The sequence below is a fragment of the Procambarus clarkii genome, chromosome 17, assembly GCF_040958095.1.
Source record: "Procambarus clarkii isolate CNS0578487 chromosome 17, FALCON_Pclarkii_2.0, whole genome shotgun sequence".
Lineage (NCBI taxonomy): Eukaryota > Metazoa > Arthropoda > Malacostraca > Decapoda > Cambaridae > Procambarus > Procambarus clarkii.
In genome coordinates, this window is record NC_091166.1 from 19,044,866 (window position 1) to 19,053,670 (window position 8,805).

Sequence of the window (8,805 nt, forward strand, 5' to 3'; positions counted from 1 at the left end):
GATTACCCAGCTGGCAACCGAAATAAATGTTGAGAACTGAGGTAACGACCGGAGGTCCCGCAAAACTTTGCACGTGTAACTGGGCAAGCCCGGTGGGTGTTATCTTGAGATGATTTCGGGGCTTTAGTGTCCCCGCGGCCCGGTCCTCGACCCCCAGGAAACAGCCCGTGACAGCTGACTAACACCCAGGTACCTATTTTACTGTTAGGTAACAGGGGCATAGGGTGAAAGAAACTCTGCCCATTGTTTCTCGCCGGCACCTGGGATCGAACCCAGGACCACAAGTCCAGCGTGCTGTCCGCTCGGCCGACCGGCTCTCCCCTTAACATTATTGCCAACAGCATTTGGTGTTCCCAGGCGGTCACCCATCCAAGTACTAACCAAACCCAACGTTGCTTAACTTCGCTGATCGGACGAGAAGCGGTGTTCTCAACGTGGTATGGCTGTTGGAGCTCTCTCTCTCTGGCGTGTTGCACATTGCAGGATCGAGCTCAAGCAGTTTTTTTTCTACCACAGATGTGGCCACACATTTACAATGCTAACCAGCATTGTGTCTTTTACATAGTTTCATTAATGTACATTCACAAAGGTGAAATGTAATTCTGATCAGCTTCCATATATACTTTATATCCATACATATACATACACGCACACATATACATACATATATACACACACATTCATTCACATACATTTGTCTCATTTACTCTGACAGGGTGAGATAGCTGATAAAGAAACTAGTGTGCAATTAAGCACTTAATCACTGAAGGTGCTTTTACAAGCTCAGGTTATATAGTTACATCATATATATACATTGTATAATTGGTATATTACATGGTCAATCTTGGATACAAGTCCAATATATCATCAAATGTTCCAGTACTCATATAGTAACTACACAGTTCAGCATACCTTAGCCCAGGAGGGCGAAAATCAGTCAGTATGGGGCATTCTACAATATAATGTTCAAGAGAGTGCATGTTTTCTCTTTCACAAAGTTGACACATTGTGTACTCGACATTTGGGTTTTGAGAAAGCTGCCAGATACGTCTATATCCCAGGCGTATTCTGGCCACTATAACATCACATAGCCGGGTTCTTGTTCTATTAGTCCCATATGTGAATGTCTCCTCACGATATCTATCATAATATTTAATGCTACAACTTTCAGGTCTTTGTGAATTTGTTAGGTCGGAGAGATCTTCACTAGATATTTGTTTAAGTATTCTCTTTGTCACTGCTAATGAAACACCCATATCAATTTCTACCACTGGTTTTCTACAGGCTGTCTTTGCAAGCATATCAACAGTGTCATGCCTTGAGATGCCAACATGTGATGGTATCCATAGGAATTTAACCTCAAGTCTGTTTTCTTTAGCAGCTAAAACATTCATTCGAATATCACTGACTATTTTCTGGGTGTCACTACTATGTGCGTTCAATGCCAGGAGTGCACTCTACGAGTCACAGTATATCAGTCCACTGCCTTTGTCTTTTAAAAATTCAGTGGCAAGGTATATGCCTGCAAGTTCGGTTTGAGTTGTACTTGCCCAGTCATTGACGCGCTTCATTGCTGTATGTACGAGAGAAGATTGTTCAAATATGTTACATGCACATCCGGTACATCGTCCACCTTCTCCTACAGAGCCTTCGGTATAGCACTAATACACATCGTTACCCATACTCTGAGTACTTTCAGTGATGCTTTTCATTGTTAACTGTTTTAAAACACTTTCGCGCTCCCTACAATGGTAAAAAAAAAGCGGTAAGTGCGCGGAGCGTTTTTGCTGAGTAAGTGTAAAAACAAAAATGTGTATACTCTTTTTACTCTCCTTACCTTAGTTCTTGAACTACGTATTTCATTTTGGTACCAACGTGTTCGCAATAAAATTCTCTAGAAGAACATCAGTAAAAAGAGTCACGAAACGTATAGGGATACCAGCACCAAATAAATAACTACGAAGATGACTCGCCGTGAACGCCCAACAGCAACAAAATGTTTTTACTCTTGGGATTGTTATCACCTCCACACTTGTCCTACAGCGTTAATTTTGGTATCAATAGACTCGCAATGAAATTCCCAACACGGTGATATGAATATAAGCGTAGAATAATGATTGCGGCCCGCCCGCAAGAGTGTGGGAATTGGTGAAATTGTTACCTGGTATCGGTGACGGGACGACGCACAGCGCTTTGAAAGTTTATACTTATTTCCCTTCCTGACAACAATTTTCTATGTACGTCATTCATTTTTGTGTCAATGTGTTCGCAATAGAATGTTCTATGAGCCCATAGGTAAAAAAGATCAACAAAGCGTAAGATAGAATAGCGCCAAATATAAAACAACGCTGGAACATATCAGTGAGCATCAAACACACACGAAATGTTTTTACTTTTGTTATGTTTGTCAAGTTTATACTTGTTGCACACAGTTATTTTTGGTTGTACATTGATCGGAATAAAATTCCCTAAACAGACATATGCATATAATACATGATATGGGGGAAGCATTACCAGTATAAACGGCTAAAGTCACCCACCTGCAACCCGTTTGGGACATGATACCATTTGATCGAAGTGGTCTACACCTTTCATGAACTTATTGTACAATGCAGCCTAGTGGTGAGAAAGAGAGCCTCATGGCGCGCAGCTTGAAACAAACCCAAAGTAAATCGGATAAAAATTGAATTTTATACAAATATTTTAAAAGAGGACATAACTTTATGTCCACTATGCGGTAGCGTTAGACGAAACAGGACTCACCGGTGAGTAATGTAGTGTGCACACTATCTTTCTTGGGCGCATTTACAAAATCAACTGATAGATCCCAGTTATCCCATGGAGTAATTGGTTCATTAATCATTAGTTGAGTTGGGTACATATTTAATATTTTGATGGAGTTAGCTACCTTGTAGAACCAATATACATAATCAGATTTCGTTCTTCTTCTATAGACCTCAGGTGAGTGCAGCATATTAGAAAGTTTAGTTTGAAAGTTCATGTGTTGTCTAGAACTACTCAATGCCTTCACGCCGAAAACTGTGCTAATAGACAAAATTCTCTCACATATGGTAGGTAATTTTAACTCTGCTCTCATATTAAATATTCTCGTGGACTTTGGAGCCCCAAGGATGAGACGCATAGCTTCATTTTGCAAGGTTTCAAGAGATTTCAGCTCTTTGTCAGTATCAAGCAGCGTGTGCTGGGCTTTCTCCTCTCTCCCTTAGCTCCATAGTCAAGTAGTGGCGGAAGGACTTGAGGCATGACTTGGAGAGCTCCCTGAGAGTGGTCAACGGTACCCCAGTAGAGGGGGTGAAGACCTGCAGCGTGGGGGGGGGGGGTTATTAGGATCATTAACAACGGTGCCCCAGTAGAGGGAGTGAAGACCCACAGCGGGGGGGGGGGGGGGGGTTATAGGATCATTAACAACTGTACCCCAGTAGAGGGGGTGAAGACCCACAGCGGGGGGGGGGGGGGGTTATAGGATCATTAACAACGGTGCCCCAGTAGAGGGGGTGAAGACCCACAGCGTGGGGGGGGGGGGTATAGGATCATTAACAACGGTACCACAGTAGAGGGGGTGAAGACCCACAGCGGGGGGGGGGGTAAAAAGGATCATTAACAACGGTACCCCAGTAGAGGGGGTGAAGACCCGCAGCGGGGGGGTTATAGGATCATTAACAACGGTACCCCAGTAGAGGGGGTGAAGACCCGCAGCGGGGGGGGGGTTATAGGATCATTAACAACGGTACCCCAGTAGAGGGGGTGAAGACCCGCAGCGGGGGGGGGGGGGGTTATAGGATCATTAACAACGGTACCCCAGTAGAGGGGGTGAAGACCCGCAGCGGGGGGGGGGGGTAAAAAGGATCATTAACAACGGTACCCCAGTAGAGGGGGTGAAGACCCGCAGCGGGGGGGGGGGGTTATAGGATCATTAACAACGGTACCCCAGTAGAGGGGGTGAAGACCCGCAGCAGGGGGGGGGGTTATAGGATCATTAACAACGGTACCCCAGTAGAGGGGGTGAAGACCCGCAGCGGGGGGGGGGTAAAAAGGATCATTAACAACGGTACCCCAGTAGAGGGGGTGAAGACCCACAGCGGGGGGGGGGGGGGGGGTTATAGGATCATTAACAACGGTACCCCAGTAGAGGGGGTGAAGACCCGCAGCGGGGGGGTTATAGGATCATTAACAACGGTACCCCAGTAGAGAGGGTGAAGACCCGCAGCGGGGGGGGGGGGTTATAGGATCATTAACAACGGTACCCCAGTAGAGGGGGTGAAGACCCGCAGCGATGGGGGGGTTATAGGATCATTAGCAACGGTACCCCAGTAGAGGGGGTGAAGACCCGCAGCGGGGGGGGGGGGGTAAAAAGGATCATTAACAACGGTACCCCAGTAGAGGGGGTAAAGACCCGCAGCGGGGGGGGGGGGTTATTGTTGGATATTTCCAACATCGAATACAACATTGGTGTATTCTCATTACTTATTACTAATCATATTAATATTGTAGTAAGTAAAATTAACAACTCGTAGAATTCTCCTGTACTAATAATTCATCTGTGCATTAGGCTAGAATTCTCACGTCATCTGACGCTAGTATTGCGTCAGATTTCTTTACAGTAAAACACATTATATACAATTTGTGTGAGAATTAAATACGATTCTCCATAATTAAAGCATTCTGTATGACAACTGATTGCAGACGAATTGTTCTCTAACTAAAAGCCGAATAGAGCGTTAGAATTATACCGTCTACCTCGCGATAGTGTTAACGTCATCAATGAATGCTATGGGGAGACATTAATTCCTCTCCCTTGTATCTTTACTATTCTTAAATAGTTAAATACTAATATTTCGTTCCTCTAAATAATAAACCCGTCCAGTCTTTAGAGTTTCATGCGCGAATGCGAGAAATATTAATGTTCATGCCAATAATTTGTGTAATGAACGTCGACTCGGCGTGGGGGAGGGACGCGACGCCATGCTCAGTCGGTGACGGTGTGGGAAGCGGACACGTGCAAGGCCAGAAGGAGGCAAAGCCACGCTTACCGTACTCACAAAAGACGCCATTGTCCAGTAAATAGGACACGTGTGTCTATCTACAGATGAAAGCCGCCACTGTGAGGCGTGAACGACCTTGCAGATAATATCTTCAACTAGTGCTGGTGTTAAATAAGGGACCCCTAGACTTGGTTCCTGACGACACGTGATCAGCCAACTTGAAACGCATCAATCCAGGATAGGTTCGCCGGAGCCTGGGATGCGAAATTACGGCAATCTTAATACTTACACAGTGCCCACAGCTAAGTACCTTTTATTTGATGCATCATTTACAGGTTTAATAATAGCGGGGTGATTGCGCGTCACGCGGCACGACAACACCTAATAACAGGTGATTAGAAATTTCTCTGTAGATATCAATAATCTTGAATATGTATTGAGCAGTTAAATCAATTGCTACTGGTAGTTATTTATTTTGCAGCTCGAGAGACGAATTCCTCATGCTGTCTTCTCCATGTTAACCGTGTCAGACGTCGGTGTACCAGACTTGGAGATTAAGAGGACTGCCAGGGTTATCTAAAGGAATCTATTACCAGCTAAGGCTTATTTCCTTTACTCATAACATTGCAATTTGATACATTCAGAATGTTTTCAACATAATGTGTGATTTACTGTAATTCATTATTATGCTCATATTCATGTTCTTCTTTGTATGAATAATATTATATTCTACATTAATTATAGGATTAGATTATTATTAATAGAATTAGTGAACGAACCACACTGATTCCTGGACGTACTGACCTCCAGTAATAACCCCCCAATGTAGGTGTTTGAGGTTTGGTTTTAATAATACAGCCCATTAATTATTCTTATGATCATACTTTCTAGTCATATCCATAGTCACTGGTTTTCTCTAGAATTTTATCTAATGATCTGAAATTCTCAGTTTCCCTCTTTACTTTAAAAGCGGGTGGTCCTTCGTAATTTAATTTACTACTTTAATTATTAATTAATCAGAATCAAACCCAAATATCCCATATTATGGTCCTTCGAACCGGATAGGCATTAAATTTATAATTAAAATATTAACCATTAATAACTAATCCTTGTGTGTTAGAAGCTAAACTAACTATTTAATTAATTGTGTCAACTAACATTGTAACACATCAGTTAGTCTAGATCACACTAACAGCTACCTTATACATAGCTGTAGTGGGTCATAGCCAATTACCCACAACATTTAGACCTACACTTCATACTGAAGTAGAATCCTTAGGTCACCAAGAGCAACAGCTCATAACCCTATATTAATCACTAACACCAATTAAGTGTTAACCATTTAGGCTATACCAATGTTTCAATATATGGCTGTCAGCAGACTGTCCATTGTAGCCTAAATCCATGTTAAAATTACTGATTCACTCAAGTCAGTGGATCATTAACATTTAGGGATCCAGTATACTAATATAAATTACTGATCTCATACTAGTTAATCATTACTAACCCTGATAATATTTTATTCCACAATTAGGAGTACATTCAGGAGTTAGATAATATTTACGGCAGTAGAATACTTGCCAAACACAATTAATTCTTTTGTGTTCATTTAATTTCTTATGCACATAATTACACAAGTGTATATTATATAAAATACAAAAAACCCAAAAACACAGCACAATTATTTGCACATTACTGCACCATAATATAATCTTTGCCAACCTTATTAGGTAACAATTTAGGCTGTGATTGTGTTGAATTTGGCACAAGCACAGACTAAATATAGTTGTAGTTTCTCAAGTAGAAATTCTCACGACTAGGCTTAAGCTAGTTAGTGACACATATATTATTCTTTTGTGCTGACCCTATCAAGGGTGGGATTAACCATTTATTGTGTAATTATTTTATTGCATATTTCTATGTATGTCTTTGAGTGTTACTGTAAGTCCACTACCCATCCGAAGCTGATTTAGAAGAGCTAAGCTGAGGAACACCTGTAGTGAGACCAAGGTACCACTCAAATCTTAGTTGCTTATTACTAGGTAGGTAGCTAACCTCTAAATGAGGTAAATTATAACCAGCCTCAAGAAATATCAGGCTGTCAATACTTATACCTGCTCTACATCAAGGAGCAGACTATAGCTATACCACTAGCTACATAAGCCCTATTAGGCTGTCAATACTTATACCTGCTCTACATCAAGGAGCAGAGACTATAGCTATACCACTAGCTATATAAGCCCTATCAGGCTATAAATCATTATACCTGCTCTGCATCAAGGAGCAGACTATAGCTATACCACTAGCTACATAAGCCCTATCAGGCTCAATTTACCACAAGAATGAATCCTTTAGAAAGGAATGCAAGATTCTTGACAGCTCTTCAAGCTCCTTTAGGAAAACTGCTTGTGAAATGTCATTTCTGTGTCGAAACTGACCCAGGTGACGTCTACAGACTAGCAAGTTCCATAAGGATCGCCAGGCAAAAATATGACTACATCAAGACTGTAATCGAGACCCACAGGAATTTACTCCAAGCCGGTCATACTGTCTCAGACCACTTACGTCTAACAGAATCTGATCTCGATAACTATGAACATTCTGTTCAAACCAGTTTAGACCGATATAAGGAGGTGCTTGCGAGACAAGATATTCCCGAGTGGGTGGATCAGATCATTAATAGACCTGTATCCAAGCTAACACTCAGCTCAGATGAAATACTTGAGCTAAATCAAGACGAGGAGAATCCTCTAATCAATGCTGATCACTATACAGGATCAACAACTGAAGATCAACTTTCATTTTCTAACCTCTCATCTAATACAGCTTCATGTGATGATTTGTTTACAGAGTCTGATCAAATTTCAGACCACACTTCTCAATGTTCCTTGGATTCTATAAGTTCGATACATAATGCTACTGAATTAATTAGCTTATCACCAGAACCCAGAGAAACAAGTGAAGCTGCAGATGAAACAAGTGAAGCTGGAATGATCAGTGAATCTGAACCAGAAAATGATAAAGCTAATGCTGCAGCAGCAGCCGAAGCTGTAATCAAAGCTGAGGCTAAACAAGAAGTCTTAAGCAACACAAGTAATGGTCACAATTGCTCACAACAGCCTTCTAAAGTAAGTGCTGACAATGAGAAGACTATTATAAACCTTGTGCACCAATTATTAAATTTATCTTCACCAGAACAATCAGTTAACTCTTTACAAGCCTTTAGTTTTCAGCTTGAGACTCTGATAAATTCTTTCAGTAAAGAGGTGGATCACCCAACTACTGAGTGGATGACTAAAATTATCATCCAAAGAAAATTGTCTGGTGACACACTTAATAAATTATATGTATGCCAGAATGGTAATACCGTGTCAATGCAGGATATATTTACAGGTTTGCGTAATATGAGCAATCATACAGCAGACCAAGCAATTAATGCTAAATCTGAATGCACCAAAACTGTACCTACATCAGTTTCCTTGCCTGAAACTCCTAAAGTGACACTGTCACTAGGTAACCAAGGTGCTAATACTCAATGTAACAACAATCAGTTAAATACTGATTCATCAGTGAGGCCTAAGAGTCCCACAGGTGCTCCTAAGAGACCTAATAGTCCAAAGAGCACTGCTAATAATCCATGTAACCAAAATCAGTCAAACACTGATTCATCAGTGAGGCCTAAGAGTCCCACAGTTGCTCCTAAGAGACCTAATAGTCCAAAGAGCACTCCCAAGAGCCTGCTAATGGTTCCCCAGAGTACACCAAGTACTCACAAGAGAATAAATAACAAGCAAATGCAAGC

At 41.7% G+C, this 8,805-nt stretch overlaps 1 non-coding gene across 1 annotated transcript; it reads right to left on the reverse strand.

The window, feature by feature from the left end:
• Window positions 1-332: 332 nt before the first annotated feature.
• On the reverse strand, window positions 333-451 carry LOC123749480 (5S ribosomal RNA). Its single transcript, XR_006771906.1, has one exon. It is a non-coding gene; the product is annotated as a 5S ribosomal RNA (ribosomal RNA).
• Window positions 452-8,805: the final 8,354 nt, after the last annotated feature.